Source organism: Macaca mulatta, chromosome 20 (genome assembly GCF_049350105.2).
Source record: "Macaca mulatta isolate MMU2019108-1 chromosome 20, T2T-MMU8v2.0, whole genome shotgun sequence".
NCBI lineage: Eukaryota > Metazoa > Chordata > Mammalia > Primates > Cercopithecidae > Macaca > Macaca mulatta.
The window spans coordinates 30,483,498-30,500,985 of record NC_133425.1 but is presented as its reverse complement, the minus strand read 5'-3'; the positions used below and the strand labels follow the sequence as shown (position 1 = coordinate 30,500,985).

The window sequence follows — 17,488 nt, the reverse complement described above, 5'->3', positions numbered from 1 at the left end:
AATACCATTAGACCTAGTAATCCCATTACTGGATATATACCCAGAGGAATATAAATCATTCTACCATAAAGATACGTGCATGTGAATGTTCATTGCAGCACTATTCACAATAGCAAAGACATGGAATCAACCTAAATGCCCATCAGTGACACACTGGATAAAGAAAATGTGGTATATATACACCATGGAATGCTATGCAGCCAAAAGAAACATTATCATGTCTTTCACAGAAACATGGATGGAACTGGCAGCTATTATCCTTAGCAAACTAATACAAGAACAGGAAACTAAATACCATGTGTTCTCACTTATAAGTGAAAGCCAAATGATGAGGACACATGGACACAAAAAAGGGAAACACAAAAAAGGGAACAAGAGACACTGGGGTCTACTTGAGGGTGGAAATTGGGAGGAGGGAGCAGAAAAAGTAACTTGGGTACTAGGCTTAATACCTGGGTAATGTCGTAATCTGTACAACAAATCCCTGTGACATATATTTACCTATGTAACAAATCTTCAACCTATGTAACGAACCTTCACATGAACCCCTGAACCTAAAATAAAAGTTAAAAAAAGGGAAAAATTAAAAAATTAAAGAGAGGGACTACACCAAATGTGATGAGAACGTAGGGGAAATGGGACCCTCGTACAGTCTTCATGGGAATGTGTAATGATATCACCCCTTTCCAAAACAGTTTGGTGGTTGTTCCCTTTTTTAGACATTAAACTCTGAAGTATTTACTTAAGGGAAATTGTAATGTATGCCTATTCAGCAACTGGTACATGAATATTCATGCCAGTTTTATTTGTAATAGACAAAAACTAGACACAATTTACATTATCTTCAACTAGTGAATGAATAAAGCTCTAGAATGCAATTTTGCATTGAAAGGCAATGAACTGTTGATACCTGCTACAGTGGGAATGGACCTTATGCTGTGTGAGTCTATTTATACAGAATTGTGGAAAGTGAAAATCAATCCATTGTTACCGGAAGCGGTGGTTGCTTAGAGATGGGTTGGAAGGAGTGCAAAGGAAGAATCGCCATGGGGGTAAGTAATCATGATAAAATGTCTGGGGGGAATTGATATGTTCATTGTCTTGACTGTGTTGATGATTCCCCAGGTATACACACACATCAAAAAAATAAACACTTTAAATATATGCAGCTTATTGAAGGTTAATTATACTTTAATGAAGCTGTTTTTAAAAATAAGCTCAATTGAAACCTGTAAAATGGAAGTTTAAAATTAGGCAAATAATATAATCCAGGTTGAAGAATAAATAAAAATATGATCAACAAGCATTTAATACATTCTGAGAGTTTTAGAACAAAGAAAATGAAACAACAGCATGGTGATTTTATTTGTTCATCCAATTGAAAAAATACCAACATCTCTCCCTAGAGAAAACTGTTAAAGGTTAGCAGATATCAGTCCTTTATTGACTCAGGGTGGGAGAGTAAAGAGCTAGTCTTTTCTGACTTATAGGGGGAGGATCTACATATATATTTGTTTTGCTATACTTTGCAATACACAAACACATATGAATGATTATACCCTAATATTTTTTATTACAAAGAAATGCGTGACTGTCATAAAACATCCAAAAACATCAAATGTCTAACATGAAATACAAAATTTATCAGTAGTTTTAGACCTAAATGAAAGTTTCTACTTTGAGGGTATTGTTCAAACTCCTTTCCCAAGAGTGCCCCCTGTTTTGTCATGTATTAACACAGTGTGTCTAAAATTGCCTAAAAAGTAGCAGGTCTTTCTTCTCACTCTCACACAGCTGTGTCCTCTATTGAATAGGGTCTGGGTGACCCCAGCTAAAGCCTCATTTGATCTACCAACAGGCTCCTTTATCTCCTGTCCAGGGAAGGGGCGGGCCCATTTTCTTCCTAGGAAGAGCTCTGAGCTTCTCCACCCTAGGGACCAGGCAGTGTGACTGTGATGAGCCAGCCCTCAGCGGCGAAGACATAGGCCACCTGGGTGGCCATGGCACAGGTTTGTACCACAGCACAGAGGCCCCTGGAGCCAGATGAGCTCAGACAGGTGCTGCCAGGTCAGCAGAGAATATGCCTACTGTTCCCACACCTGGGCTGTGTTGTGATAACTGGCTTCAGATGGAGTGTGCAGAGAGGTCACCAGGCTTTTCTGAAGTGGCAGTGGGAGGTCTCTTGAGACTGAGATCCGGGCCACTCACTGTGCCTAGTGTGGGCCTCTCTGGATCCCCCACAGCAGGCATCATGGGTCTCCTCATTTCACTGATATGTACAGTGTCAGAGGCCTTGTGTTTCTTTTCCAAAGTCAAGCAATCCTTTTGCAGTTTTGGCTCATGTGATTGATGGTGTCTTGAAGAGGAAGCATGTGAGTGAGAGACTTACCAGAATAGCTCCCACGGATGCTCATTCTCAGAATGTCCCCATGCACCTTCAGGTGAACCCCATTTGTCTTTCCTCCTCCTTCCTGGCCCCCTCTGCCTCCCTAAGGAAAGGAGGCTAAACCCCTCCTGGGACCCCAAATGCTTTCTGGATGTCGGGATCTCTAAAATCCTCACAGCCACTGAGAAACCCCTTTCCTCCTCAAGCTCTGTATAAATAACCTGCTTATCTGCCCTTTGGAACAAAAAAGCAAGATGCCACCTGCTCTATCTTGGCAGTTGTCCATGGAATGGATTTCTCTCTTCCTAGAGTTTCCCCTTCTGAGCCGGACTCTGATTCTGTGAATAAAATGAAAGTTTGAGTGACTGCCTCCAACTGAACACCTTAGGTGCTCTAATCCATCCTGGACACACCATAGCAGAGGTTACCACAAAACTCGGTTCTTCTCTGTTCTCCAGAGTCCAAGATGTGTAAGACCCTGGATGCCGAAGAGCTCCCAGTCCCTTCCCAGAGGAGACTGTGTTTACCCATCCACTATCTCTTCTCACCTTGGAAGAATCACATCTTACATAATTTAGCAGTGCTTTTCTGACTTTGAGCTTACTTTCCTTGGAATTCTATTCCTCATTTGAATTGGGCTCTGATCTTAGTGGAAAAGAAAGTTTAGGTGACTCATCTCTTCCTAGGCACAGAGCCCCAAAGTCTACACCTGACCCATATTTGTGGGTCATTCACTCAATCAAGGCTGTTCAGTCAGTGTTGAGTGTGAATGGGAAGCATAGAATTCCAGGGGATCATCGCCATATTTCTGAAATCTCCCTGATGACCATAAGTCATTTCCCATTTCTAATCTCAAAATGAAACCCCACTAAAGACACAGATCAGTATCCCTAATTCTACCCCTCCTGCCAGCCTCCATAGGAACAGCTAAAGACTTTACCTTGCCTTGCGCGGGGCTCTTACTGAATGAGAAGAGGGTGTCTTATCTTTTCTTCTGATGGTTTTTCCTCCTTATCCAAGCCCCTTTCTGTAAAGGAGATCTGTTGGAAAGAAGGTGGGTCAATGGAGCATTGGATGAAGGGGCAGTGGGAGTCTGGTCTTCAGTTCCCCATCCCATGGTGAAGCTGCAGTGAAAGGTGCTCACTCTCTCGCACATGCCCAGAATCAGGTGCAGGTTGTTCTTGTGAACCTGCTTTTCTAAGCCCTTAAGCTGGGCATGGGTCACTCCTGACACTCATCATGGCCTCAGTAAGAAATTTTTCCATCCTGAATGCCCTGGGGACCTAGACACAGATAAGGGGAGACTTGCAGAGCCCTGTCATCATGTTAATAAGCAGGAATTCAAAGCTAGGGGCAAAGGAACAGGAATGCAAGGAACTTTTCCTTATCTGATTTGTACCCCAATACCCACCTTGAAGTATTTAAGACCCTGCCCAGATTTCAAGATGCAGAATTAGACAGACCACATATTGACATGTGTATATATACTTTGCAGATGAAGAAAATTATATATAGTGTTAAAATTGTACACATAGATGTTATAATTTCTCAAATGCTTGGAAATGACAAATATCAAATTATAGTTCATTACATTAGATACATGCATATGTGGTAAGATAATAATGCAGAGAAAAAGTAAACACCAAATAAAATATGCTTCCTAGCTTGAAAGTGGGGGAGATGATTAGATCAAATGCGACTGCATCGGACTGATTAAATCACATGTAAAGCTAACCCAATCAACTGAATTCTTGAGGCAGCAAAAAGTCCAGCTGAAGAGGGAAACCTTCCCTCTACCTCATTGTCCCTCAGTCACCCTGGGAGCCCCACTATGCTCTGTAGAGTCTGCTTGGCATCCATGATCTAGGCTGATCCATTCAGCTGGATTATCATCATCAACCTTGCATACTTTGGTTCTTTCTCTTTGTGTTTCTGTTTATAACAAGTTGTGGATATGACTTTGCATTATGAATTTCCAGACACCTAATGAGCCACTTGTCTGTTTCCTGTCCTGAAAAACCAATACTCAAATCCAAAAATATATCCTCACAAGAACCTCTGAAAGCCACCTGTGATTGATGCTGACTCACTGACATCGCTGCTCCAGATTTTAGGACACATGGCCAGCATCAGGAGGTGCCCAGTGAAGTGCTGTGGTGGGACCCTGTCCCCAAACCCATGGAAGAAGCAGATGCTGAAACCAAGAAAGCCTCAGCAACTTCTGACCCCAGGACCCTTTAATAAGGAACAGAAGGAACAAAGAAAATGAGATATCTGAAGGATTGAAATAATCCTTGAACATTGGAATCTTTGGACATCACAATTCCAGTGTCTCCTCCTTTACTGTTTGTCCACAGCCTTCTCCTGGCATGAGTAAAGAAACTCAATAAAAATACACAAAGGGCTCAGTATACTCTCAAGTTCCTCAACTTAGAAGCCCATTCTATTCCTGAAGGATCACTGCAGGCAGGTGTATGGGGCTATCTTGAAACTGCATGTACAGGCCAAATAGCAATAGAGTGCAAATCAAAGTACATCTTGATTATACATTCAAAAAAAAAAAAATACAGAGGCTGCCTGGAATTGGAAGTTGGATCTGAAATGAGACCAGGAGAATCCTTGGTAAAGTTTGCAAGACCTTCAATGCTTCTTTCACTCCAAAACACAGGCAAGGACTGTGCCCTTTATCCTAACCCCCAGGTGCAGATGGGAAGTTAAGACACATACAGACACTAAACACGGTTTTTTCTGCAGCAAGAAGATTTTCAGAGAAAGATACTTCTGCATAACTTACCCAGGAAACTTGAAGCATCATCAAAACTTAAGTGTAATGAGATAATCTTATAACTCTGAGGGTATTTTCCTCCCTCATTTCCTGCTCAGTTGCTCTTAATTTGATTTGATTTGCTTCTATGAACATTATCTTAGAAACCCAGCATAACCAAAAAGATTCCTCACATATATGTACTTTTGTTTTGTTTTGTTTTGCTATTATTTATATGTCCACCACTAACATGCTAGCATGGGCACTTCTACACACATTTTCAAGTAGTGTTATCAGATGCATTCTAGGAGGTAGAATCCTGCATGCAAGAACATGTTTCTTTCAACTCAATACATATTTGTTAATGGTGCCTTAAAAGGCCATTTGCACTCCCTATAAACATGTAAAAAACAGTGTGTATATATGTATGTATGTATGTTCATTCACTCATTTATTTATTTAGTTAGAAACAGGGTCTCACTCTCTGTTACGCAGGCTGGAGTGCATGATCATGGCTCATTATAGCCTCAAACTCCTGAGCTTAAGGGATCCTCATGTCTCAGCTTCCCAAAGTGCTGAGATTACAGGCATGAGACCCTATGACTGGCTAGTATGTTTTTACTTACCATGAAAATATTAGTAGGAAGCATTCAATTTTCCTAACTGATGGTCACACAAAACATTTTTTTTGTAATTTATTTTCCTGTGACCACCAATGAGGTTGGATGCCTCTTTATGTGGGAAATGACCATTTGTTATTTCTTTTACCATAAAATGTTTTCATAGGTCCTGTGCCTTTTAAAATTGAGTGTGTGTTTTACTCTTCATTGTCAGAAGTTCTTAACATATTTGGATGTCACCTGTTCCATATGATGTTAGTAGGCTGATGCCTGTCCACAATCCAAGAATAGATCTGTCCTAGATCTGTTCTCAAAAGTCATCCAGTTGTCAAGAAACCTAAGATGTGATGCTTCCACATGGCAGAGCTTCCCATCAAGACATGAACTAGGCTGCTGATTACCTAATGGCCAGGAAAAGCATGGGGGATGGATTTATTGATTGGCCCCATGTTGCATCCAAGCCCTTTGGCCAGGACCCAACACTTATTGCCGAGATGATAGTCAACAGGCCCAAAGTTGACTCTCATGATGCTCTCCAGTCTGCCATCAAAATACTTTTCCTGGCCACCTCTTCAACCTCTGATGCATAATATTCCCAAGTGATTCATATGCACATTAATGTTTGTGAAGTGGGGAATTTTATTCTTTTTTTTTCCTTTTTTTGAGAGAGAGTCTTGCTCTGTCACCCAGGCTAGAGTGCAGTGGTGTGATCTCAGCTCACTGCAGCCTCTGCCTCCTGGGTTCCAGCGATTCTCCTGCCTCAGCCTCCCAGGTAGCTGAGACTACAGGCAGGCACCACCATACCAGGCTAGCTTTTGTATTTTTAGTGGCAACAGCATTTCATCATGTTGGCCAGGCTAGTCTCGAACTCCTGACCTCAGGTGATCCGCCCACCTCGGCCTTCCAAAGTGCTAGTGTTACAGGCAGCATCATTCCCGGCTAGGAATTTTATTCTTAGAAGGAGGAAGTTTATATGGGTATTGTTTTCTCAAAAGGATACAGTTAAGATTCTACTTTTTAATGTATATACATTGTCTCACCAAAAAAACCCTAAAATAATAATACAGTTGGGGGTGTGAGGAGTGGGTTGAAATATAGATGAAACAAAAATGGCACATGATTAGTAGCTGTGGAGGCTGGGTGACAGGTTTATTACATTACTTCATGTATTTCCTATATGCTTAAAACGTTATTTGTCAGCCAAAAATTTTGTATCCTGCCAGAATAAGCTTTGTAAATGAAGAGGAAAGTTCTTCCTAGACAAGCAAATCCTGAGTGAATTTGTCAATACTAAATCAGCACAATAGGAAGTGCTTAAAGTGGTCTTAAACATGGAAATGAAATCTCAATATTTATCATCACAAAAACACATGTAAATATAAAACTTGCTTTGTTTATACAAAACAATCACACAAAGCAGGAAGAGAAAGGAATCGAATGTCAATGCAACAGAATTTCATCAAACCACAATAACAGAAAAAGAACAATAAAGAAACAACGAATTTATAAAACAGCTTTAAAACAATCAATAATATGACAGGAACAAAGACTCACATGTCAGTATTAACCTTGAATGTAAATGGATTAAATACCCCACTTAAAAAATGCAGATTGGCAGAATTGATTAAAAACGTTATCCAACTATATGCTGCCTGTAAGAAACTCACCTGTAAAGACATATACATTGATTGCAAATAGTTGGAAAAAGATATTCCATGCAAACAGAAACCAAAAACAAGCAGATGTAGATATATTTATATCAGATAAAATAGACTTTAAATCAAAAAAGGTAGTAAAAGGCAAAGAAGGTCATTATATAATGATAAAGGGACCATTTGAGAGCCAGAAGATTAACAATTGTCAGCAAGAGAATATAACAATTCTATATATATACATATGCACCCAACTTTGGAGCACCCAAAACAAATACTACTAGATCTAAAGAAAGAATTTGACAGCAATACAATAATAGTAGGGATTTTAACACCTTACTCACAGCACCAGACAGATCACCAAGACAGAAAATTAACAGAAACATTGAACTTAAACTGGACTTTAGACCAAAGGAAATTCACAGACTTATAGAACATTTTATCAAAGAACCATAAAATATACATCCTTTTCATCAGCACATGGAAAATTTTCCAAGATAGACAACATGTTAGGCCACAAAACAAGTCCTAAAAAATTTAAAACAATCAAAATTATATCATTTTGAAACAATCAAATTATCTCAGATCATAGTGGAATACAGCTAGAAATCAACATCAAGAGGAACTTTGGAAGCTACATAAATATATGAAAATTAAAGAGCATGCTCCTGACTAATCACTGGGTTGATAACAAAAATTAAGACAGAAATTATTTTTTCTGAAATGAATGAAAACAAAAACATAACACACCAAAACCTGTGAGATATAGCAAAAACAGTGCTAAGAGGGAAGTTTATAGCATTAAATATCTACATCAAAAAGGGAGAAAGATCACAAATGAACATCCCAACATTACAACTTCAGTGACTATTAATATAAAAAGAATAAACCAAACCTAAAGTTGGCAGAAGAAAATAAATAACAAAGATCAGGGCAGAACTAAAGGAAATAGAGACCAAAAAATACAAAGGACCAATGAAACAAAAAGTTGGTTCTTTTAAAAGAAAATTGATAAATCACTAGCTAACCAGAAAACTCCCAAATAAACATGATAACAAATGAAAAAAGGAGACATTACAACTGATACCACAGAAATGCAAGAGATTCTCAGAGACTATCATGAAAAACTGTACAAGCACAAACCAAGAGGAAATTGATAAATTCCTGGAAATGCTCAACCTATCAAGATTGAACTAGAAAGAAGTACAACTCCTGAACAACCAATAATGAGTAGCAAGACTGAATTACTAAAAACAAACAAACAAACAAAAAACCCCAAAACCAAAAAAACAAAACAACCCCCCCAACCAAACTTCCAGTAACAACAACAAAAAGCTCAGGACTAGATGGATTCACAGCAGAATTCTACCAAACACACAAAGAAGAATTAATACCAATCCTCCTGAAACTATTCCAAAAAATTAAGGAGAAGGGAATTCTCCCCAACTCATTCTACAAGGCCAGTGTCACCCTGATATGAAAATCAGACAAGGACACAAAAACTACAGACCAGTATACTTCAACAGATGCAAAAACGCTCAACAAAATACTAGAAAATTAAATCCAATAGCACATAAAAAGGATAATGCATTATGATCAGGTGGGACTCATACCAGAGATGCAAGGATAGTTTGATATACACAAATCAATAAACGTGATATATCACATAAACAGAATTAAGGAGAAAAATGATATGATTATCTCAACAGATGCAGAAAAAGACTTTGATAAAATTCAGCATCATTTCATTTAAAAATCCACAACAAACCATTTATAAAAGCAACATACCTCAACATAATAAAGCCCATATACAACAAACGCAAGGTCAACATCATACTTACTGGGGAAAAGTTGAAAGCATTTCCTGTAAGAATTGGAACATGAGAAAGATGTCCACTGTCACCACTGTTATTCATCATAGTACTAGAAATCCTTGCCAGTGCAATCAGGCAAGAGAAAGAAATAAAAGGCATGTAAATTGAAAAACAGGAAGGAAAATTATTCTTGTTTGCTGATGCTATGATCTTATATCTAGGAAACCCCAAAGACTCCACTACAAAACTCTCAAATTTGATCAAAAAATTCAGTAAAGTTTCAGGATATAAAATTAATGTACAGAAATCAGTACTGATTCTATACACCAAAAATGATCTAGCTGAGGAACAAAACAAGAAGGCAATCCCATTTACAATTGCTTCAAAAAAATAAAATAAGCAGGAGTATATTTAACTGAGGAGGTAAGACATCTCTATAAGGAGAACTACAAAACACTAGTGAAAAACATCATAGATTCCATTAACAAATTAAAAATAGCATATGCTCATGAACTGGAAGAATCAATATTTTCACAATGGCCATACTGGCCAAAACAATCTACAGATTTAATGCAATCCCTATCCAGTTACCAATGTCCTTTTATTAAGAATTAGAAAAGAAGTCCTAAAATTCATATGGAACCAAAAAAAGATCCTGATATGGAACCAAAACAGTCAAAGAAGTTCTAAGCAAAAAGAACCATGCCAGAGGCTTCACATTATCCAACTTCAAATTATACTATGAGGCTATAGTAATCAAAACAATGTGGTACTGGTATAAAAATAGACATAGATCAATGCAACAGAAGAAAGAGCCATGAAACAAAGTCACATCCAATCAACCATCCAAACAACCAATTTTTGACAAAGTCAGCAAAAATGTATACTGGGGAAATGACACTCTCCCTATTCAATAATGGTGCTGGGAATATTGAATAGCCATATGCAGAAGAATAAAACTGGACCTAGCCCTCTGACCATGTACAAAAAATTAACTCAAGATGGATTAAAGATCTAAACATAAGACCTGAAACTATAAAAATTCTGGAAGAAAGAAAACCTAGGAAAAACTCTTCTAGACATTGGCCTAGGCAAAGAATTTATGACAAAGTCCTCAAAATCAAACACAAGAAAAACAGAAGTAGACTCAATTAAACTAAAAAGCTTCTGCATAGCAAAAGAAATAACAGAGTAAACAGACAACCTAGAGAACAGAAGAAAATATTTGCAAACTACGCATATGACAAAGGACTGGCATCCACAACTTACAAGGAACTCAAACAACTCAACAAGAGGAAAACAAGTGATCCCATTAAAAAGTGAGCAAAGAACATAACAGAGAGACATTTTCCAAAATGACATATGCCAGTGGTCAACAAACATATGAAAAGATCCTAAACATCATTAATCATCAGAGAAATACAAATGAAAACCACAATGAGATACCATCTTACATGAGTCAGATGGCTATTATCAAAATGTCTAAAAGGAACAGATGTTGGTGAGGCTGCAGGGAGAAGGGAATGCTTATACACTGTTGGTGGGAATGTAAATTAGTACCTTTATGGAAAACAGTATGGAGAGTTCTTAAAGAACTAAAAATAAAACTACCATTAGCTGCAGCAATCCCACTATTAGGTATATACCTAAAGAGAGATAAATCCTTATATTAAAAAAAACCTGCATTCTTATGTTTATTGCAGCACTATTCACAATAGTCAAGATATGAAAGCAACTTAAGTGTTCATCAACAGATGAATGTATAAATAATGTGGTACATGTACACAATGGGCTACTATTCAGCTGCAAAAAAGAATAACATTCTGTCATTTGCAACAACATGGATGGAACCGGAAGTCATCACATTAGGCAAAATAAGCCAGGTGCTGAAAGACAAACTTGGCAGGTTCTCACTTATTTGTGGCAGCTAAAAATTAAAACAATTGAACTCATGGAGATAGAGAATAAAATAGCGTTTACCAGAGGCTGAGAATGATATGCACCCCCAGCCCATAATCCACTGATGGTTACCAGTGGGTGGGAGAGTGGGAATAATTGATGCATACAAAAAAATAGAAAGAGTTAAGATATAGTATTTTCTAGCACGAGGGTGACTGTAGTCAAAATTAATGTAATTGTACATTTAAAAATAACTACAAGAGTATAATTGAATTGTTTATAACATAAGGAAGAAATGCTTGAGGTGATGAATCCCCATTTACCCAGATGTGATTATTACACATCGTGTGTCTGTATCAAAATATTTCGTATACCTCACAGACATATAATACCTACTATGTTACCAAAAAAATTAAAAATTAAAATGTGGTACACATGCGCCACAAAATACTCAGCAATAAAAAACAGAAATCATGTATTTTGCAGCAACATGGATGAAATTGGAAGCCATTTTCCTTAGTGAAATAACTCAGGAAGAGAACATTCAATACTGTTTGATCTCATAAGTAGGAGCCAAACAATGGATACTTATTGACTTATAGAGTGAAATAACAGTCACTGGAGTCCACGAAAGGTTGGAGGGTGGAAGGAGGGTGAGGGGTGAAAAACGATTGAGCAGAAATTTCACTATTCGGGTGATAAGTATGCTAAAAGCCCAGACATCGCCACTATGCAATGTATTCATGTAAGAAACTGGCACTTGTGGCTGAGCCCAGTGGCTCATGCCTGTAATCCCAGCACTTTGGGAGGCCGTGGTGGGTGAATCACCTGAGGTCAGGAGTTCGAGACCAGCCTGACCAATATGATGAAACCCTATCTCTACTAAAAATACAAAAATTAGCCAGGCATGGTGGCTTGTGCCTGTAGTCCCAGGCTGAGACAGGAGAATTACTTGAACCTGGGAGGCGGAGGTTGCAGTGAGCCGAGATCGCACCACTGTACTCCAGCCTTGGTGACAAAGTGAGACTCCATCTCAAAAAAAAAAACAAAAAAACAACAAAAAAAACCAAAAACTAAACCTCTGCTAGGGCAATATGGGAGGAAAACGTGGGGTCAGAGCCTTCACACAGAGTGCCCCACTAGGGGCATTGCCTAGTGGAGCTGTGAGAACAGTGCCACCATCCTCAAGACCCCAGAAATGGTAGATCCATGGACAGCTTGCACTCTACACCTGGAAAAGCTGCAGGCACTCAATGACAGCTTGTGAAAGCAGCCAGGAGGGGGGGCTATACCCTGCAAAGCCAAAGGGGTGGAGCTGCCCAAGGCCATGGGAACTCACCTCTTGCATTAGTGTGACCTGGATGAGAGACACGGAGGAAAAGGAGATCATTTTGGAGCTTTAAGATTTCACTGCCCTGCTGGATTTCAGACTTGCATGGGACCTGTAGTCCCTTCACTTTGACCAATTTCATTCACTTGAAATGGGTGTATTTACCCAATGCCTGTACCCCCACTATATCTAGGAAGTAACTAACTTGTTTTTGAATTTATAGGCTTACAGGTGAAAGGGACTTGCCTTGTCCCAGATGAGACTTTGGACTTGGACTTTTGAGTTAATGCTGGAATAAGGTAAGACTTTGGGGGACTGTTAGGAAGGCATGATTGTGTTTTGAAATGTGAGGACATGAGATTTGGGAGGGGCCAGGGGCATAATGATATGGTTTGGCTGTGTCCCCACCCAAATCTCATCTTGAATTGTAGTTCCCTTAATCCCCATGTGTCAGTGGATCAACCGAGTGGGAGGTAATTGAACCATGAGATCGGTTACCTCCATGCTTTTCTCATGATAGAGAGTGAGTTCTCACAAGATCTGGTGGTTCTGTAAGGAGCTTTCCCGGCTTCATTCTGCATTTCTCTATCCCACCAAGGACGTGTTTTCTTTCTCTTCCACTATGATTTTAAGTATCATGAAGCCTCCCCAGCCCTGTGGAACTGAGTCAATTAAACCTCTTTCCTTTATAAATTACCCAGTCTTGGGTATTTCTTCATAGGAGCATGAGAATTGACTAATACATTTTAATAGATACTTTCTATTGTAACTTAGAGTGTTCAGAAAATATGACATCACATTCCTATCATTCATTCAATAACAATTTTCTGGCCTAAAGCATACCTTTGTCAGATTTTTAAAAATGCACATCCTCTGTTTACTGGTTGAAATGCTGTTTATTTCTATGACAATTTAGTCAAATTTCTAACAAAATTATGTAACATTTTTTATATTCATTTATTAATTGTATACTAAAAGTCAATTTTTACAATTGTCTTACTGTCATCTGGTATGACTAAAAATGTGCCAATTTGTCATTTCCAATGAATCTTATTTATTTTTAAACTCTAGGTGTTATGCCTATAAATGTGCCATAGCTTAGTACAGTGTCTAAAACACTGTTTGTGGTAAGTGCTAACCACTTTGAGTCATCAAGTAATCTTTTTTCATGCCATTCTTCAATTACAATAATATTTTGTTTGTTCTTACTAAAAATTATGTTTCTGTTCTATCTAAATATAGGTGAAAAAATATGAGGTAGTCTCTATGAGAACCCTCTTCATCAAATCCAAAGTCAAATTTCACAAACAGCTTTTATATTCAGTCACTTATTTGTCACAAACAGTAAATATGACTATTTAGGTATGATAATTGTAGTAATAATCTCCATCCTACAACAGAGAAAACTTTGGGTCATTCATTGATGGGCATAAAGCTTCATTCTCTATTATTATTCTCAGAAAATCCATTGGCATGGAATAAAACAAATTAGAAATAAAAATTATAATAGGCACACATTTTGAAAGTAAAGTCAAAAAGTAGATGATATAAAGTCATATAAATGAAAACTAGAATACAGTCATGTGCTGTATAACAATGTTTTAGTAAACTATGTACCACATATATGACAATGGTCCCATAAAAATATAATAGAGCTGAAAAATGCCTATCATCTAGTAATATAGCCATCTTAACCTTGTAGCACAATGCATTAGTCATACATTTCTGTTAATGTTGGTGTATTAGTCCATTTTCATGCACTGATAAAGACATACCAGAGACTGGGAAATTTACAAAAGAAAGACATTTAATAGACTTACAGTTCCACAAGCCTGGGGAGGCCTCACAATCATGGTGGAAGGCAAGAAGGAGCAAGTCACATCTTACGTGGATGACAGCAGGCAAACAGAAAAATTGTGCAGGAAAACTCCCATTTTTCAAATCATCAGATCTTATGAGACTCATTCACTATCAAAAAAACAGCAGGAGAAAGACCCACTCCCATGATTCAATAATCTCCCATTGAATCCCTCCCACAACTCCCGGGATTTAAGGGAGCTACAAGATGAGATTTGGGTAGGAACACAGTGCCAAACACCATATCATTCTACCCCGGCCCTTCACAAATCTCATGTCATCACATTTCAAATCCAATCATGCCTTCCCAACAGTCCCCCAAAGTCTTAACTCATTTCAGCATTAACTAAAAAGTCCAAAGTCTCATCCAAGACAAGGCAAGTGCCTTCTGCCCATGAGCCTGTAAAATCAAAAGCAAGTTAGTTATTTCCTAGATACAATGGGGGTACAGGCATTGGATAAATACAGTCACTCAAAATGGGAGAAATTGACAAAAACAAAAGGGCTGACAGCCCCATGCAAGTTCAAAATCTAGCAGGGCAGTCAAATCTTAAAGCTTGAAAATGATCTCCATGTCTCACATTCAGATCATACTGATGCAAGAGGTGAGTTTCCATGGTTTTGGGCAGCTCTGCCCCTGTGGCTTTGCAGGGTACAGCCTTCCTCCCAGCTGCTTTCACAGGCTGGTATTGAGTGTCTGCAGCTTTTCTAGGTGAAGAGTGCAACTTGTTGGTGGTTCTACCATTCTGGGGTCTGGAGGGCAGTGGCCCTCTTCTCACAACTCAACTAGGTGGACCCCAGTAGGGACTCAGTGTGGGGGCTCTGACCCCTTCTGCACTGCCGTAGCAGAGGTTCTCCATGAGAGCCACATTCCTGCAGCAAACTTCTGCCTGGACATCTAGGCATTTCTGTACATTCTCTGAAGTCTAGGTAGAGGTTCTCAAACCTCAATTCTTGACTTTTGTGCACCTGCAGCTCAACACCAAGTGGAAGCTGCCACGGATTGGGCTTGCAACCTCTGAAGCCATGGTCTGAGTTATACCTTGGCCCCTTTTAGTCAGTCAAGTGGCTGGAGTGGCTGGGACTCAGGGCACCATGTCCCTAGATTCCCCACAGTAGGGGGGCCCTGGGCCCAGCTTTAAAAACCATTTTTTCCTCCTAGGTCTCCAGGCCTGTGATTGGAGCAGCTGCCGTGAATACCTCTGAAATGCTCTGGAGACACTTTCCTCATTGTCTTGGGGATAAACATTCACCTCCTTGTAACTTATGAAAATTTCTGCAGCTGGCTTGAATTTCTCCTCAGAAAATGGGATTTTCTTTTCTATTGCATTGTCAGGCTGCAATTTTCCAAGCTTTTATGGTCTCCTTTCCTTATAAAACTGAATGCCTTTAACAGCACCCAAGTAACATCTTGAATGCTTTGCTGCTTAGGAATTTCTTCCACCAGATACCCTAACTCATCTCTCTTAAGTTTGAAGTTCCAGATATCTCTACAGCAGGAGCAAAATGTCACCAGTCTCTTTGGTAAAACATAACAGGAGTCACCTTTGCTCCAGTTCCCAAAAAGTTCCTTATTTCCATATGAGACCACCTCAGCCTGGACTTTATTGTCCATATTGCTATCAGCATTTTAGGCAAAGCCATTCAATAAGTCCTTAGGAGGTTCCAAACTTTCCCACATTTTCCTGTCTTCTTCTGAGCCCTCCAAATTGTTCCAACCTCTGCCTGTTACCCAGTTTCAAATTCACTTTTATATTTTGGGGTATCTTTTCAGCAGTGACCCACTCCTGGTACCAATTTACTGTATTAGTCCATTTTCACACTGCTGATAAAGACATACTCGAGACTTGGCAATTTACAAGAGAAAGAGGTTTAATGGACTTACAGTTCCACATGGCTGAGGAGGCCTCACAATCATGGCAGAAGGAAAGGGGGAGCAAGTCACATCTTACGTGGATGGCAGCTGGCAAAGAGAGAGAGCATGTGCAGGGAAACTCCCATTTTTAAAATCATCAGATCTCATGAGACTTATTCACTATTACAAAAACAGTATGGGAAAGACCTGTTCCCATGATTCAGTTATCTCCCACTGGGTCCCTCCCACAACATGTAGGAATTATGGGAGCTACGGTATGAGATTGGGTGGAGACATAGAGCCAAACCATATCAGTTGGGGTATACAACCCTGTGCTGTCAGTCATATAAATATATATCAAATACAATTATGTACAGTATATAATACTTGATGATGATAATAAATGACTATGTTATTAATTTATGTATTTACTATACAACTTCCAGCCCTATAAGCTCCATTCATGGTAAGTGCCCTATATATGTGTACCAATTTTCATCTTTTATATTGTATTTTTTTGCTGTACCTTCTATATGTTTAGGTATCTTCAGATACATAAATATTTACCATTGTGTTTCAACTGCCTACCACATTCAGTAGAGTAACATGCTGCACAGACTTGTAGCATAGGAGCAACAAGCTATACCATGTACCCTAGGTATGCAATAAGGTTTACCATCTAGGTTTGTGTGAGTACACTCTATGCTATTTGCAAAATGATGAAATGCCTACAACACATATCTCAGAACATATCCCCATTGATAAATAACATATGACTGTATATAAAGTCATACAAGAAGACAAAATATTAAATCTTTCCACATTGAAAATCTCTCAATCAAAAGCTTTAAATGATAAATCTTATCAACATCTAATAAAATATTCATGCTAATTCTTCAAAGTAACTTCTGAAAATAGAAGCAACACTTCCCAATTTACTCTATGAGGCCAGAAGTGCCATGACACCAAAGCTGGAAAAAACCAATGCAAGAAGAATATAGAGAAAAATCCCTAATTACTACAGACACAGAAATCCTTATTAAATACTAGGAAACTTATTCCAGGAACATAATAAACATGATTATATACCATAGCCAAATGAGATTTTATTTTCATAAATGCAATATTAGCTTAACATCTAAAAGTCAATTAAGATAATACACAATATTACTTGAATACATGACAAAAAGAACATTTCAATAGACACAGAAAAACATTTGACAAAAATCCAACATACATTGTGATAACAACAACAACAACAAAAACAGAATGCTACTAATAGAAAAAAAAGTGAGTTCTGCTAAAAGCCAT

At 38.6% G+C, this 17,488-nt stretch overlaps 1 long non-coding RNA gene across 1 annotated transcript; it reads right to left on the bottom strand.

Moving 5' to 3' along the window:
• Positions 1-1,341: 1,341 nt before the first annotated feature.
• On the bottom strand, positions 1,342-16,285 carry LOC114674441 (uncharacterized). Its single transcript, XR_003725565.2, has 4 exons — positions 16,208-16,285; positions 14,286-14,433; positions 3,327-3,426; positions 1,342-2,724 (listed from the first exon to the last, which is right to left on the bottom strand). It is a non-coding gene; the product is annotated as an uncharacterized LOC114674441 (long non-coding RNA).
• Positions 16,286-17,488: the final 1,203 nt, after the last annotated feature.